Here is an 18988-nt window from a genome sequence, read left to right as displayed (position 1 = left end):
CATAGAACAAATTTTATGTGTTTTGCTAAGAGACATGAAGGGGGAAGTTACTCTGTTTAAACACAAGGAGTCAGGATGAACTTTAATTAAATAGGGAGGTCTGGGAAACCTCTGAGGAGGCAAGTAAGGTAGGGGGACCTGGGAAATCTACAGTGTGTGTGCAGAGCAAACACAGCCACTGGCAACCTCACCTTCAACAGAATGACTCAATTTCACTGCATTGCACATCTGTTTTTAATGTATTGGTGCCACACTTACAAGTTAAGGATGTCGTTGTTGCTCTTCTGGTCCTCCCCTTAGGGTTTCCAATCCCCCCTCATTTCTCTTGCCCACTTATTCCTCTTTGCTGAGTTCCTGACTGGCCACTCATCTAGAGCCATACTTGGCCCTCTGCACTGAGGTCAGTGAGAATCAGCTGTATGAGCAGACAAGTGAGGCCAGATATACACCAGGTTCCCTACGATTAAAATAGTGAATGGATTGAATGCATAGACAAATCTACCGAATACTTATGATTTGATATTTTTTTCAGCTGAGGTAAAATGTGCTTAAAAGTCTTAGTACAGTTGTGTTAATCAAGTGATATTTATGCAATTGCACTTTTAAAAAAAACACCTAACCATTAATCATATCTATATAATACAATATTCTCTTGCAGATTTAACAGATCTCTTACTTCACAGATGCAAAAGTTTTGTTGGCCAGATTCTACATGTACAAATATTAGCCCCATAACCAAATAAAAAATACATCTGAAGTTACAATAATAATGAAGAAGAAACATCTCCTAAAATTATTATATACAAAATATATATACAATATCATTTAAACAAAACTTACACTAGTAAAAAATGTAAGATTGCCATCAAGTGAGAGAACACACCAACACTTTTGTCTTTGAACTCAAAATTGCTATTTCCACACATTTTTTAAGTCTTTAAGTTTCACAGCTCTGTACATCTACAAAATCAAACAATTGGGGTTTTTTTTTTGTCAGTAATTTATAGGTAGAAGGATAAAGCCTAAAATTGACATTTACCCATTAAGGGTTATTCAAATTTAAATAAATTATAGTCATAAACATGGCACATATGAAGGGTTTTAGAGGTTACTCTGTGTAGCAATCTATATCTTTTCTGTAAAAGTCATCGCAATTAGTAACCATATATTTGTATGCTTGATTATGTATCTCCTATCCTAAACTGAGAAAATTTCCAACCTAAAATTGACTGAAACTCTTGCTGCAAAGAAAAACAGTACACACTCAGTAGAAACTGTATTTTAAATTTTCATCTTTTTCTGATACATAATAGGATACTATCTAGAGAGGCCGAGCAGTAACATGAGTGGTTTCCATCAGGCACCACAGGTGAGACACAACCTGTACTCTATACTGCAGAATTGCTGAGATGCTGTATTGGATAGGTCAGATGTATTAAATGCATTTTATATGGGATATTTTCGATTAACTAATACATTACAATACATTAATCAAATGAAAGAGTATTTTAGCTAACTTCTAAAAACAGGGAATGAAAATATTAACTTTGTACTTGATATTCCCAACTCAAGCTCTGCATAAATGACTTGAAATTTATGTATTTTTCAAATAAGTCCTTATCTCCTACAATCATTGTACCTGTGTTTCACATAGAAGATCTCACCCTTGTACGTTGCTCATTTATAACAAAATAATTCTCTGCCTTACAGAATTCCTTCTCTGAAAGTGGTTCATTGGTGAGAAGGAATAGGATCAAGAAACTTAGGGTGGGGATATATGGGATAACCCAGTAAAGCTTTGAACAGCAACCTCCTCAAGGCTGGTGGGTTTTCTTTGACTAGAAGACTTTCTATACTGTCTGAAGCGGTTAAACCTGCCAAGCATAAAAACCTGTGTGGTGAGGTAAGATTACTCAAGTGGAAAATCCTATCACAGTTTGTGCTTGGAAAAACAAAATGAAACAAGACTTCTTGATGCTCTGCAGAGATTCATGACATCATGGAGAAATTGAAAGGCACAGTGGTAAATTCCCACCACTCTTTCCAGTTAGTTCACCTATACAATTATGTGGGCCTTTCCATACATGCTGGGTCTCCAGAGGTCTAATAATGTAAAGCACTTAGCAAATTCTCTTAAAAGTAAAATGGAAGTTGCACTTGCCCCTTATGTCTTCTCCAAGGAAGCACAATGTCTAATGAGTCCATAGATTTAGAAAGCAACAGATTGTTAACTTGTGTGTGCTACTCTGGCCCACTTGCTGAGTGATCACAGAAGCTGCCACCAGTTTAGAGTATGTTTGTGAATAAGGGAAGACACCACAGAAAGGCCAGGCTGCTGTGTTCTGTCTTTTGGGACTTACGACTCATCAGATCTGATGGAGCTTTAAGTCCTAGTAGCTGACAAAAACGCTGATTAGAGGCCACAGCAGACCCTACAAGTGAATCATGGTGAACCCTGAGGACTCTTCCACAGATAATTACCCTCCCCTTGAGAAATAGCATTTGTTTAGCTTTTTAAGTCTTAATAAACCATGGGCCACCATCTTACCATAAGCATTATAAACTAATTGTTAGACCAACTAGTACAAAGAACTTCAATACTGAACAGAAGCCATGTGTATAAGACTGAACTCAAGCAAATCTCAATGACACAAATAATTTACATCAGGAGCTAGGCCACATATCTGCAGTCTATACTACTGTCTTACTATCTCTCCTATCAGCTCACTCATATGGCTCCATCAGGAGTCTGCTATAACACACTGACAGGAAGAGAAGCTTTAGTCTGCCTTACAAACATTTGTGCATAATATGTAAATACTATAGGCAGATGAACAGCTATTGCAATATAGCTGCTTTCTAATGCATCCCTGATGATAGTGTTGGTCACTCTACTAGACAAAGAAATGTATTGGTGTGGCTGCTTAAGAGCAAAAACAATAATGAATGGTTGGCACAATGTTTGTATTAAAGAATACCAGCTCTGGCTGTGTACCCAGTTCTAAAGAAAAGACCTATAATTATGAGCATTTATTTCATTATGTATGTGTAGTTTTGCTTTTGTCTTTAAGCATTTATCATCTAACCTTTACTACACAGAGCAATTATAGCTGTGTCATAGTGTTAAAGTAACACGATGTGAAGAATAGCAAATATCAACCAACAGCATATTCTCTTTCTAGAAATGGCTAGTATAGTTTTAGAAATAAAACATTCTTCAAAGGGGTTGTATCATATTACAGAAGATTGACTTTGTCATAGCCCCTGAGATGAAGAGTTAAAGAAAAGGCATAGGGGTGCAAAGGTGATGAAGGTTGGACTTTAATGACAAATCCATGAGTTACTTTGTTGACATCATTGTCTTCAGTTATCATAGGCTGACTTGGGTGTTGTTGTAAAATAGGTTGTACACATAGTATCTGCAGTCAACCGACTCTAAGAGGTTTACCTTTCATAATCAGAAACAATCCCTTAGAGGGCTTGAGAGCAGAATGAAGGTTTACTAAAATGAAATTCTATTGGCGAAAGACATTTCAACCATTGCTCCTGAGTTTCTGGCCAGTCCTTCTGCCAGCTCACAAAGTCACTTACTTTGTGACCAGTTGCAAAATGCCTTGTAATTTTTCCCCTTCTAGATCTTATTCTCTGGTGTGCCTGGACATATACAATTATGTCCACACTGTGAGGATAAGTAAGAGTAGAGCATATGAAAATTATTTAAAGTATGAGATTTTTCAATAAAAACAATCTTGATTTCCTGAGGACTACCAAAATGACAGTATTATATAAAGAACAGTGAACCTGAGAAAGTAAAGCCTCATATTTACCTGTATGGTAAATAACCTGCCCCAAAGCTATACAAAAGGTCAGAATTCAAAACGTTAGAATCCATGAGATGCAAGAAGTTAAATAACCACTTAAATGTACTGCCATTCCACATTCACCATTATAAACAATGCTGTTTGGAAAAAAAGATATGGATTTTCCAAGTTTCAAAACTTCATAGCAACCTATGGAAACACTACTATTTCTTTAATATAGATATAGCATCAGAGTGTTGAGTCTGTCCTTAAGGAACTCGCTATTCTCATAGAGGCACTGGGGTTGGTTAACCACCCACGTCAGGAAGCAGGTGATCATTTACCACCTTAGTTTTAGACGATCTCTTACTCCTGTCACATTTCCATGGGCACCAAACAGGCACACTATGCACATACACACATGAAGATAATCAACATATGCACATAATAATGTAAAAACAAATAAATGTTAAAAATATGAAGCATGAGAATGCTTGAATCTTGTTTTGAGGAAGGACAGTACTTTACATTGATCATGGATACATAAGTATATGTTAAGGTCTAAGTCCAACAAGAGAAGTACGTCTAAACCAAGACTGAAGTGATTCAGTGTCCAGTGTCCTTTTGCTCCTTGGCAGTCAAAGAATTTGTTGTGACAGTCCTTGCCAGGAAAAAAAGGCCAATGACATTCGTGTCACTATAAGGAAATGAGTTCGGCAAGCTTCCACTGTTTCTCTTCCTCTGCAAGTAGACTTCAGCTGTAAACAACCACCTGCCACCATTCTTTTATCTGACAGATGACCTCCCCCCAAGGATAAGTCCAAAATGCATAGAACAGCACGTCCATGTTTCATGTGTCACTTAACCTTGTCTGTGTGTGAGCAGTACCAACCGTCAGGGATTCTGACCATTTTGCAAGCTACTACAGCTTCCCATGATGAAACTAACCAGGCTGGTTCCAAGCTGCCTTTTAATTATCCTCCTTAGTAACATAGAGCACATATTGACTAACACATATGTGTCTTACACTTCTGTGACTTCTAATTGAAGAACCTCAGACTTGGTAGCTAGAATACCGACTGGTATCCTTGTTCCCACAGCCCTCAGTCTTCATAACTGACAAACCTGAAATAGCACAGCTTTTATGGTATAGTGACTTCACAGAATGTAGCCTGTGCTTTAGCACCCTGGATGGCATGCTATTCTCTCTACCCAAGCTCAACCCTGGGGCCTCAGCACCTATGGCCAGACTTCTTTGGTTATCTGCCCAGATATCACTTTCCTCCAGACTCTGTGTCACCATGGCCAACCCACATGCTGGGATACCATCTGCTGGGCCTTCCTGGTTCTCATGGTCTCCAACCTCTTGGCTGTCAGATCCACCTCTTGTTGCCATCATCTCCTTCCCTCCTAAGGAGCCTGCTGACTTACTTTGATACTCTCCCATCAGTTAAGTAAATTACAATTCCAAGCGCTTCTTACACTCTGATGCTGATGGAGAGTCTTTAAACAAATGGACATTTACCTCTACCACCAAGCTCTTCAGTGATATTATACTACTCTTTGCCCTGCTTCTAAATCAGAAAACACCAATTGAACAGGTTTCAAGCATAATGGAAGCAGATGTTGTTTACTAGTTTCTAGTAAGTGATAAGACATGTGCCAACTTGTGCTAAAGAAATCTGATAAGAAGTGGAAACTTCTCACACATAAACAGAGGTGAAATATTAATCATCGAGTTAGCATCCCAAACAGCCTGCTATCCAAAGCACATATGTAAAGTCATGAGATTAAGGCCCCTTAGCATGGAAACAAAGCATACACACAATTAGAAGACTATTTTCAAGGCAGATAGGTTTTTGTCAACATATATGAAGCTATGGAACATGTAAATATTTTGTCATGCTTTAGTTCTTTGGTTCAGCAAATAGTCTTTGGTTTATAAAAAAAAAAAAAAGAAAAGAAAAGAACAACCATCAATCAGCGATAGACTCTATGGCTGTGTATTGATCAATGGAAGTTTAATAAGTTAAAGACACATTGAAAACAATCAGCCTTAAAATGATATGACCTTCAAACTGGAAAAAAACTTCATAAACATCATAGTAAGTAACATTAAATAATAATAATTAAATAGTTATATAAGGAAACACTTTATATATTATATAAACAACAATAAATTTCATTTTAACAGCCTTAGGAGAGAAATACTAATATCAGTTTCATTTTACAGATGATACCCCCATAAAGGTTAAATTATTTGCCTGAGTCCATGTAACTCAAAAAGGAAGCAAGGAAAAGTCAAGATTGGCAACTCATGACTTAGCTTATTGCACTGTGCTTCACCTCTGAGTGATCTCAGAGACTACTGTAGCCAGATAGTGACAAAGCATGTTAGGAAAGAGATTTAATTTCCAATTTTCAGGTTCTTTCCCAAAAATCTTCCTGAGGTTTAAATGTCCACCATGCATGAGAAATATTATAAAATTTCATGCAGCAGACTACTTACTAATTGATACAAGAAAAACCCAAAAAGGAATTATAAATTGCTGCTATAATCACAACTTCATGTGATAAACTTAAGCTGTGGATATGCATTTAAATTGTAACAAGAGACTCCACACACTTCTCGAGAGGTTCATGCTGGAGACTCATCTAGCATCAGGTCACAGAGTTAAACCATGTTCTCTATTACATAGCAATAATAAAAAGCCACATACTAAATTCAATAAGAGATCCTTCACATATATACAATGTGAATGTGACCTTGAAGGACTGCTGTCCCTCATACTTTCAGTAATCATAGCCATACATATAATTGTTATTTGTTGAAAATGTTGATAATAATTAGCAGCTAAAATATCTACAATGCCTTCCAAAGGTCAGAAAATATATCATCTGAGACAAATAAAAACAGCTTCTTCGTGGGCAGCTCTAGGACAATGATGTCACTCTGGGACAGTGATGTCATCTTTTTAGTTACTGCTTTGATCTTCTAAGGTTGCACATTTATATATATCATTTTCTACCATTAGAGTTTTTAATAATTACCAAACATTTATGTTGTTTGCAGTTATTACTGTGGCATGTTATTACACATGACAAGCTATTACTTTTAACTTGCTATATAACTTGTAGCAAATACACTAGTGTTTTAAAAATTCTGTTGCCTACATGCTGGTCAAGAACACTGATTTTATTTATTTTATAAATATGTAAAACATCTTTTAAAATAGGAACAAATTTGAAGTGAATTTATTTTAAAAAATAGTTACATTCCTCTTAATCTTAGGAGATACACTGGGGTCAAAGTTTAAATAAAAATGTGATAAAGACTGATCTACCATAGTACCATGCACCATTAATGATACAAACTCAGTGTTTACTGACTGCCCAGAACTGCTGAGGCTACCTCAACCACAGGGAACTGCAGGCCTTGGTTGCATCCACAAACTTGCTTTTCAAGCTGACATAGTTCTGTCCCCAGAAGAATGTTGACATTTCCCAAACCTTTCTAGAAATGGACATGCCATGTCTGTTAATTATCCCCAAATCAAAACAACCGTAGGGAAGAACAAATTTTGGCTGAGAAATCCCTAAGTAGGCTATGGACTCTCATGACCAGTGAATTCCAACTTGACAAACTATATTCTCTTTTGTATTGGAACAAATGGGCCAGACTGCTTCACCCAAAGGGAATCAGTAGCTAGGTTAGATTCATAATGCTCAAAGGGGAAGAAGGTATGTTGCTACCAGCCATTCTGAAATCAGAATAGCAGACAGTTGATTTTGGTGAGGGGAGCTCGAAGGATTCATTACGTTCTCTCTATTCTTTCACACATAAGAAACATAATGAATAAAGAGATGAACAAAAATCATTTTGCATTTTATCCTATGCAACTGTTTGATTCTGAGATTTGGGCTGTGAGTTAAAGGACCAGCATTAACCCTGCCACATAACCTATAGGAAAGCTGCAAATAAAAAACTTAAAAACAACCAGTCCCATTAAGATCAAACTGTACTGCACACATGGTTGTTTGGTTGGTTGGTTAAATATCAAAGCCATTTCTCACTACATCATTTGGGGGATTGTCATGGACTTGAAAATCTTTTTCATTAACTAGCTTTTGTTTAACAGAAAATGTTTGCAGCCCCTCAAGTGATACCTAAAGTCGTCCTGAATGATGAGGTAGTACATGAAACTAGGAGAGAAACCCAGTGCTCTGCCCCTGTAGCCTGAATACAAAAGCAAGTGTGTTGACTGGCAACAGTAGTGTGATTCACTTGGATATGGTTTGTTGGTGTGTTCCTGCTTACGTAACAAATCAATTGACTAGGTGGAGGCCTGTGATCTGTGACATACCAAGCTTTTGGTTTCATTTTGCCTGTGTAAAGGTTGTAGGTACGGATAAACCTTAGGCACAAAACCTGCTTATTTTGAGAAAGTCAATTCACCTGCTGTGGTCTCACTTCCTTAACAGTTACTTTGACTCTCCATATGACTCGTCTGCTCTTTCCTTCATTTATTCATGTTTCCCATCTTCCCATCCACTTTAACTTTTATCATCTTCAAATGGCTTCAGTACTCGACATATAGAGACCCATAAATGGAGGATGCTGCGGAGGTTAATTATCACTATCAAGTAGATTTACAATCACAGTAGAAACACACCTTTTGGTTTCTCTGAAGTAGCTTCCAAGGAGATTTAACTGATAGGGGAAACTCCACACTTTAAGTGGGCAGTCCCACTTGCATGGGCCAGAGTTCCAGAACTGAGTAAAAAGGCAAAAAGTGAATTGAGCATCTGCATTTAACATTCTATGATGCCTCCTGACTCTGATGAGTCTCCTCCTGTTTCTATTTCCATGCCTTCCCCTCTCTGATGGGTGGTACACTCCCAACCATGAGCCAAAACACACCCTCCTTCCCTCCCTTATTTCTTGGGTTTTTTTTTTTTTTATAACCACAACAAAAAAAAAAAGCATCTAATAAGGAGCTTTCTTCTAACTCTTCCAACAGTAACATCCTGTCATTGGTGAATCCTCTTAATAGGCAAGCAGGAGAGTGAACACAAACAGCAAACAAATACTTGCATTTCCAAGTGATACACAATTCCAAAAGGAGAACAGAGCTGGAAAGACAGAGCCTCACTGATCTTAAAAACAATGTAAAAAGTAGATGGGTTTTTGTAAATTTAAAATATGTGGAAAAAAAACCATAAAAAGTATCAGAACCATGTATACTGCTCATGATGCTCTGCCAGTTAACCAACTGTAGCACTGTATTTAAAAAAAGTTTCGGGACTATCACAATGAAATGTATCCCTTCTCAGAAATGGGAGTTGATTTTATTCTTTATTCTCTATATTGCTTAAATGTCGCAAGATACAATGCACAAAAGTGTCTTGACTGGCAATGGACTAATGTTATTATAAAATTACCTTGAAAATCCTGTAGGTCAAAGTTTGTGCAGCACACTTAACCTATGAAACACTAAGACTTAGAAATGTCACTGTAGAGCCTTTATTGTTTCTTTCATGGTTGCATGGTTGACTGGAAGCTGCAGCTTACTGTTGTTATTTACATAGCCAGAGTGTTGTAACACATAGTGCCATTCGAGAAAACACTAACATTCAATATTCAGACTACTGCTGCTAATAAATGGATATCACTTTCACTTCATAAAGTAGAAAAATTGCAAATCAAACCATCCTGAGTTACACACATGCTACATGGAAACAGCATAGATGGTTACAAACAAAGGCAAGGTGAGCTCATAAAGGCGGACTGGAAAGGGGAGCATTAAGCATGGAATGGCTCATTTACTGTAATTGGTAAGTACATTGAGTTTACATGGCAACACACTGTTCCTAACTGCTTTATTTGACTTCTGTTAGAATGACCTAGGAATAGATCAACCACTGAGTCCTTTTGGACTTCTCAATGACTAATATACCTTGTTCAATTATTGATACCCATAGCATGATGGATAAACAGGAATTGATTGCAGCACAGCATCCTAACTCTAGCATACCCAAAGTCACTAACCATGCACTAGCAAGCTGCTTTGGGATGGGTTGAAACACATTCAATACAATCAAGAACCCTTTTGATGGGACAAACCAGAGTTGACAATCTAGATCCCTTGGCATAATCCGAAACCTACACATGTGCACGAAGGTCAGAAGACTGTGTTCAGGAGTCACTTCTCTCTCTCCCCCTGTGGCTTCACAAAATTGGGCTCATATTGACAAGCTTGTGTGGCAAGTGCTTTTGCCCACTAAGCTCTAAAACTTTTATTATCAACAACATGAAATTCATCAGTGTACGGTGATGGTGATAGCTTTCCCTTCACATTAGCTTTGGGGATTCAGCCTTTAAAATGAGAGTTTTATTTCACCTCTAGATGGAGGTGAAGTAGCCATCTTTCTTACACCATACATGACAATCATAAGACTGGAAACATTTTCCTGCAAATTCTATCACCATACCACTCCACTGTTGTTATCTATTGCATTTGAAGAACTGTAATTATTTCATTTTTACTACTAATGATATGTTTTCATGTGTACAAAATTTGAATTATTCAAAGATGTTACACATAGCTTCTAAAGCAGGCACTGATGTTAAAGAACTATAAGAATGCCTGCTAAAAGTCCCCTACTCTTGTGAATACTGTAGCTCAATTTTAGCTGGCCTTTTTGATAGAAAACTGCCATTTTCCCAGGTTATTGCTTGGAATACAGTTATTACACTTAACTGGTATATAAACATTATGACATCAAGATACATATGATCTATATCATTTTTCTCTATATAGGTAGCTATATCTACATATCAATATATTGGTACATCAATCGATATATATATATATATATATATATATATATATATATATATAATGTAGATAGGTGATAGGTAAGTAGGTAGGTAGGTAGATGGATAGATGGATAGACAGATAGACAGAATGAGATATTTCCTATGTTATGACTTAACATACCCATCTCCTTTGATAGTGTCCTTATTGACTTTTGCTGCTGAGAGTAGAAAACTAACTTACCTATAGACCTTCACTTTACTAGGCCTTTAAATAGTCATATTTTTGGAACGTTAGTCAGAACTTACAAGATTTATTAATTCTACTCTCAAAGTGAAACAAATTCATTCTTAGTGTCATACTGTTTTGTCTCCTGCTCCTTGACATACAAGGAAGTTTTCATATAATTCAGCCATGGATTCTTCTTTTAATAGAATGCTAAACAAGATTGCAAAGACAATCACTAATCTATTTTCCTTCAGTTACCATTTTTCTTCTCTTATCAATCTTCATTCAATACTTGTGTATTTACATTTTTCCAAACATTAACCAATTATTGTTACTATGGTCATTGAATAGCAGACACTTTATCAATATGAAGTGTGTGCATTACATATTCCTTTTCCATGGAATTAATTTAATTCCTCCTGTACTTGTTACTTTTATGATGCTGTGATACAAGTCCATGAGCAGTGAAACTGAAGAGAAAAATTGTTTATTTGGCTGACAGGTTCTAGAAGGATAGAGTCCACAAAGACAGGAAGAGCATGTAACAGGCAGGGAGGGCAGCAGGAACAGGAAGCTGACTGGTCACATCTCAACCACACAGGAAGCAGAGAGAAAAGCAGGGCCATGGCAAATCCTCAAAACCCAATGATACACCTCCTCCAGCAAGGGGGCATCTCCAATAGCTTCCATAACCTCCCCAACAGTGCCACCACCCAGAGACCAAGAGTCAAATACAGGAGCCTATGGGAACATTCCTCTTCAAATCATTACCGTTCCTTTAAGTTTCTGTGTTAGTAGTGGTAATGGTAAGAGGGAAGTAGCTCACTGTGCTAACGTGTTTTAATACTCAGAAAAAGCATGTTCTTAAATTATATTTTTTTTCTCAAAAAGGTTTCCCCCAGGCCATTTGTTCTTCCATGTGAATGGCAAGCTTTCCCACAAATTCTTTTTGAGGTTACAAATTTAATTATATCAAATTTATAAGTGTATATGGGGTGGGTAACTTTTATACAACACTTATTATTCTTATACAGGAACACAATGGAGACATTGCTCACTGCTAACTCTGTTGTGTGTTTCTCGTTCTCTCATTGCCCTCTTCATTTAATTCTTATATATTTCCTATCCACAGGTATGCATGACTGCTATAAATGAGATTACTTTATCATATTGTCTATTTATTGTAGACAAACTGATTTATACCATTGTCTTTTTTTTAAATGTGAGTACAATGCAGCTGTCTTCAGACACACAAGAAGAGGGCATTGGTATCCTCACAGATGGTTATCAACCACCATGTGGTTGCTGGTATTTGAACTCAGGACCTCTGGAAGAGCAGTCAGTGCTCTTGAGCGCTGAGGTATCTCTCCAGATTTTTCTATGCCTGAGTAACTGTATCCTTCTATTCTGATACTCTTTACTTTGTCATATTTTTCATAATTATAAATTTTAAAAATTACAACTTTTAAAAAGACAGCAATATATAGTGTTTAAGAATAAGGACTCATAGATTAAATCCCCTGACTACTAATTCTATTTTGCTATTTAATGTCTGTGGACTTGGCTAAGTTGTTTCAGCTTTTTTGCCTGTCAGTTTCCAAGTTTGTAAAATGAAAATGATAGTAACTGGAACTCCCTAGAGGTTAAATTTTGAAAAAAAAATGTGTATTATAAGAAGTTTAAAATAGTTTTTGACAGATAACAATTTCTATTATATCCATTAGAATTTATAAAGTGAGGCTAAGTTCAGCTGATCAAACTTGTTATACAGTTAACCCTTAGAACTTTTTTCTGATTTCTTGGAAAGATTTTCTTATATTTTCATTAGCTTTTGCTATCTTAACTTACTAAATGATCTAGACATGTGTTTTCTTAAAAAATAAACATTTGAAGTCTGTTATAAAATCAAAAGTGTAGGGTTTTTTTTTTTTTGGTCTATAATTGTAAAATTATTTAATTGAAATTTCCAGCTTTGACCATCATCACATTCCAATTATATATATATTTCTTCACAGAGCCCACTGTGTAGAGAAATAATGTGTTCCTTAAAAGTGTATATTCTAGCAGTGGATGATAAGTGTCTGATGAAAGTGAGATGCCTTGTTCTTTAAAGCCAGTATTTTAGCTTTTGTTCTCCATACTGGTCAAGGACATAGGTTTGACAGTAGACAGAATTAGACTCATGTCAAACTTCACCACCCACTGGCCAAATATGTGCAGTTGGCTACGCAGTCAGCCTTCATGACAGAAGGGAACAACCCTCTTCACCTCCTGCCAGAACTGTCATGAGAACTGGATTAATGGTTTCTGTTTATAAATCCTGAGCATTCATCCCACCACAGTGACCCAGTAATTATTTTATCGATCAGTTTTAATTGTCTTCAAGTATGTAGCAAGAATCTCTAAGTTTATTATTTTCACCATTTTAGAGATTAGAATAACTCCTGTAGAAATGTGTTTTTCACAAAATTATTTTACTAAAATCCTTTGCTTATAGAAAGCAAACGTCAAATGACGATGCTATTCTTTGTTGACAAGTTTGAAAGTGGACATTAAAATGTTTCAATAAGACATAGAACTCATTACCACTATCTAAATCTTAGATGTTGAAAACAAAACAAAACAAACAAACAAACAGTCTCCAGAAAGCAGGCACAGGGCCTAAGCCCCTGTCAATACCTACTTGTTGCTGCTGCCTCCCTGTACTGTTCTCTTGGGGATGCAAGAATAAGAGTATACTGCACCTAAGATGAAGCCTTGTCAGTGTTCTCACCCATCATTCAAACTATGATGGAGGAGCAAATACCTCACTCCAGACAGCAGAACACAGAACTATGGGTTAGAGTGGCCTCAAGGAAAATTCCATCATTGTTAAGATTGCACATGCCTCACCTGTGTGCATATACATCTATATATCAAGATACATATACATAAATGATTTAAAGATATTCTGTATTATTTTCCCGGTCCTCAAAATACATTAATCTGAGTTGTATGTCCACCAGTCAGAACCATCAAGAGAATTTATTTGAAAATAGTCATGCAGTCCTAATATTTTGCAAGGCTGAGCCCAACGCCTGGGATACATGTTCATGAGCAGCTCAGGCTATATAGTAAGACCCTGCCTGTCTCAAGGAAACAAAAGATCATTTACAGGCATTGCTTACTGTGGCCTCTCAGAAAAATATTTCCAGTGAGAGTAATAATTAATGTAGCGAATTTGTATCCAGCATTAAAGACTAGAATTTTAAAAGATTTTAATGACCAATTGGCTTTCACTGAGAGAAATTTAAAGAGACACAGCTAAGAAGAATAGAAATATCAAAAGATGGTCTTTCTCTACTTCCCCCAGTCCCGAGGTGACATCAGATGGAAATGTGTGTAGTGTTTGCTATTCATCACTAGAAATGGTTGACAGAACAGTATTGAGTAACTTTCTAAACTGAGGCCAGTCTCTCCCTAGCCATCCTTTGCTGTTCCCTGGCTTTAGAGTAATAAAGATATAGTCAGTGATAGCATCGGTCCAAGGATCAACGGGACCAAAACTTTACCTACCTTTATCGTTCCTCTCTGGACCTGGTTTCAGGGGCTTTATGGTTTCTGCCTCCCCAGACTAATCTTGTGTGGTTCCCAGTATATCATGACCCCTAAAGGAAACAAACAGGAAGAAAAATTATAAAGATAAATGTCTCTGGTCCTTTGTTCTTCATTGAAATAAACAAGAGCTTTCTTGAGCAAAACCATGTCACTTAAAATGATAAAATAATCTCATAATTTTTCTGTTTCTCTAAGATTAGGAGGACAGATTTCTTAAGCAAACAGCTGCCTGTCTTTATATATACATACACATGCATGCATGCATATATATATATATATATATATATTAAGAAATATGGATGTATTATATATACCAATTATCTTCTGATAGTTGAGCAACCTTCCTTGGGTTTTCTGCTAAACTGTGTAAGAAGAGCTTAAAATGAAAACACATGTTTCTTTTCACATTTTCAAATTTCCATTTCAAATGAATCCTTTGTGTGAGTGGCAGCCTCTCTCAACCCTGTGCCTGCAAAGGTGACAATCCATGCAGCAGTTGTCTTTGAATCCTAATGCATAGAAGCAAGACTACTGTATTCCTCAGTCATATGCCACAGTATTGGAATTCTTGAAGAGAAAAATCCAATAAAATCCAGTTTACACATAATGCCTAAAGGTTTCCTGTGCACAGGCAGCTGACCTACATGTAGTTTTTCCATTTGTATTCTTTTAGGTTTTAGGTTTTCTACATAAAATGTCAGCCTTTTAAAGATAATAACACACACACACACACACACACACACACACACACACAAACTGTTATTTTCATTTCCATAGATCAGATGCTGACTTGGAGGCTCATCTTTTGCCTTAGACAGAGCATTGACAATCCTGCCTGTCTCTCTAGATTACCCTGGGATTAAAGGATGGCCCCATGCAATGAAACAGCAAATGTGCCTCTGTTAATATTCCTGAAGAACAAGAAATAGCAAAAACAAAAATCTGCTACTTCTAGCACTAAATCTGTCCTGGACCCCCCGGGAAGGAAGCGGCTCACACTCCTACATCTTGCTGTTTCCCTTTATGGATGGGAAGTCCTAAAGAAAGAGTTTCTGCTTCCAGAGACAACAAGTATATTCTTATGTGTTTGGATATCAAAAAGACCCTGAAGTTAAAAGAGAGAGAGAAAATACTGCAGGTTCTCACTCACGTCTGGAACCTAAAAATATCCACTTAGGTCTCCTAGAGGTAGAAGAGGATGGGGTCACAAAAGGATAGGTGACAAGGGGGTGGGGGATGGGCAAGGGGAACAGCAATGGCAGATGATGCAGGACAAAGCCACCATTAGAAAGGACACTCCTTATATTCTATGGTACAGTAGAATGACCATAGTGCCAACGCCGGCTTTGAATGCTTTTCAAAGCTTAATGATATATCCATCCCCAAGGACATACAGCTAATAAATCCCAGAACCAGGATTTAAGCTTAGCTCTGTCCAACTCTAAAATTGGACATGATGAGGCTGTAATATTCTTGGACTTTTGATTCTACCTTTATATATCTTCTCACCTAGATAACTTTTCTCTTGAAAATAAATGCGTTTTATCTTTATAATTTTCAAAGCCCTAAAATAAATCTAGTGGATTGACTCCAAAATCAGTTAAAATGTTATTTATTTTTACAAATTACCTTCTAACCACTTATCCTTCATTCACATATTATACTAAATATATATATATATATATATATATATATATATATATATATATACTTTCTTATTTTATAAAACAAGATAACAAATAGAAGCAAGACTGTTAATGCCTGCTGAACTTATTCTCCTCTTCAGAGGCTTTAATGGATACAAAGACACTTGATCAAAAGGCGTTCTTATGAGAGAGAGAGAGAGAGAGAGAGAGAGAGAGAGAGAGAGAGAAATCATAAATCAAGCAGCTTAGTTACCCAAGTGGTTATGTGGTTTAAAAGACAAATTTGCTGGGCAGTGGTGGTGCATGCATTTAATCCCAGCACTTGGGAGGCAGAGGCAGGCGGATTTCTGAGTTCAAGGCCAGCCTGGTCTACATAGTGAGTTCCAGGACAGCCAGGGCTATACAAAGAAACCCTGTCTCAAAAACAAACAAACAAACAAACAAACAAAACAAAACAAAAAAAAAACAAAAAAAAACAAACAACAACAAAAAAAGACAAATTCATTGTAAATACTGACATGGCTGCCCTCATAAAATGACATAGTGCTTATGGAAGAAAATAATGACTAAGATCATGGATTTTGAAGACTGATTTTTCTACACTGTCTTTGGCCAAGCTACTAAGTATTCTATACCAGCCTAAGACACCATCTATACAATAACCTTAAGAGTCAAGTATTTTGTATATAGTTTTTAGAATTAGCCTAGCTATCTATCAATAAATGAAAGTATGAAGAAAATGTGATGCTTATACACAATAGAATTTTGTTTAGCCACAAAGAAAACTGAAATCTTGACATTTGCCAGAAAATGGATGGAATCAGAAATAAGCTATACTCAGAAATCCAAATAACACATTTTCTCTAATATTCAAATATATATATACATACACACACACACACATATATATATATATATATATATATGTACACATATATACATATATGTTTGGATAGGCATGTGTGTGTGTGTGTGTGTGTGTGTGTGTGTGTGTGTGTGTGTGTGCATTAGTCAGAGATCTACCTGCCTCTTCTTCCTAAGTGCTGGGATTAAAGGTATGTGCCACCACTGTTCATTGAAGATATCCTAAGGAAGTTAGGAGGAGATAAAAGAGAGGTTAGTGGAATTCATGTGACAGGGAGGTAGAGGAGGGACATTTGAGAAGAGAAAGAGAATCTTTAAGAGGGAGTAGGAAGTTGAAAGCAGTGAAAGACGGGAACGAATTAGAACAAAGTATATTTATGCTTCCTAATATTCATAACACACATATACACACACATATATGTATATATGAAAATGCCATAACAATTCTTTACTTTCTATGCTACCTTAAAATTTAATTTAAAAATAAACAAATAACTTTTAAAGTTTAAATAGTCTAGTATTTTAAGTCACATAGAACAACTTCTAGCAAAAATGTATTCTATATGTTTCAGATTATCAACATGCATATAAGATAAATGACAGTTCTTGCTAATTGTAAATGTTCATAGTATAGAGACAGCATCAAGCACCTTACAGAGATGTCCACTTTCCTGTGACTACTTACATAAAGAACCTCAATGATGCACTAACTCTACCATCTTCCATGCATCACTGTGAAAGAATGTGTGTTAAACAGATCTCTGTATGCAAGACTTAGCAAGAATTTTTAAAGTTTTCATTAATTTGTTTATTCACTTTACATCCTGATTGCAGCTCCCTCCCTCCTCTCCTCCCAGTCCCACTCTCACATACCCTCCCTCTATTATCCCCTCCCCTTCTCCTCAGAGAAGGGGAAGCCCCCATGGGTACCAACCCATTCTGGCATATCAAGTCACAGCAGGTCTAAGGGCATCCTCTCCCACTGAGTCCAGACAAGGTAGCCCATCTAGGAGAAGGAGATCCATAGGCAGGCCACAGAGTCAGGGACAGCTTGCTCTAATATTTACAAAAAATAAAAACTAAAACAGATTAGAGACTTCACACTCCACTTCCAACAGAGGCTGAAATTGTCCCACACTATCCTGGACTGAATCTTGGTCTGTGAAAAATTTGCCAGAATCTTCACAAGCATTTGCTCACCAAAGAAACATTGACTTCCAACATGAGAAGTCAGTTGTCCTCAGAGATTTAATAAGTTTCCACATTTTTTATCAACTCTTGATGAGTAATGTATACACTATATAAAATTAAAAATGAAATAAGACGGGTTGGGGATTTAGCTCAGTGATAGAGCACTTGCCTAGCAAGCGCAAGGCCCTGGGTTCAATCCTCAGCTCTGGAAAAAAAAATTAAAAAGAAAAATATTTAAAAAAAAATTAAATAAGACAATGTCTTGACCATTCTGTACTCAATGGGATATCTCAAATAGTAGGATCAAATTATGTTGAATTGAATCAAGTACTTGACTCAACAGGATCTCTTGACCAGATTAGAATTAGCTTGCCAGTTTTTCTCAAATGCAAATATTTGCTTGGCTTACAGAATGTTAACCAAGGGACAGTACCTATTCCATGTACTACAATGAAAAATGACATCTCATTGGCCCAGAAGACCTTCCTTACAATCTAGCCTGAAGGACAAAAAAACCCAGAGTCAAGTTACTTGTGTGAGAATTTTTGCTGCCACTTCTATGTGTCTTTCCCCAAGTTTACATGTAATTCAATTTACAATTCCATAAAAGGCGTGTATGTCCACAGTATACAAGTTACCATATTTCATGATACGGTCAGAAACTTACTGATAACACCATGCCTCTGAGGCTAGTCTGGACTCTTCCAAGATGTTCTGCCCCTCCCAAGGGGAGTGGACCCACTACCACTTTGATACTCCATGGAGGCTGATGTGGCACCAAGAGGCTCCTGGTTGCTCAGCAACAATCCCTTATGACTGCCCCAGAGGGACTGCTAGGCAACAG

The 18988-nt window shown here is 36.8% G+C and overlaps 1 protein-coding gene across 3 annotated transcripts in view; it reads right to left on the bottom strand.

The window, feature by feature from the left end:
- The window catches only part of Pkib (cAMP-dependent protein kinase inhibitor beta), a 97997-nt gene that overhangs the window by 66211 nt on the left and 12798 nt on the right, over window positions 1-18988 (bottom strand). For 2 of the 3 annotated variants that reach the window (XM_021174711.2, XM_021174714.2), the window contains exon 2: window positions 14402-14493. The gene's annotated coding sequence lies outside the window, so the exon portion shown is untranslated. Of the gene's footprint in view, window positions 1-14401; window positions 14494-18811; window positions 18910-18988 lie in introns of those variants that run through there. The other variant, XM_021174710.3, reaches the window with a different exon arrangement.

The sequence above is a fragment of the Mus caroli genome, unplaced genomic scaffold (genome assembly GCF_978045245.1).
Source record: "Mus caroli unplaced genomic scaffold, Mus_caroli_1 scaffold_9, whole genome shotgun sequence".
Taxonomy (NCBI): Eukaryota; Metazoa; Chordata; class Mammalia; order Rodentia; family Muridae; genus Mus; species Mus caroli.
This window is presented reverse-complemented; position numbering and strand designations above follow the sequence as displayed.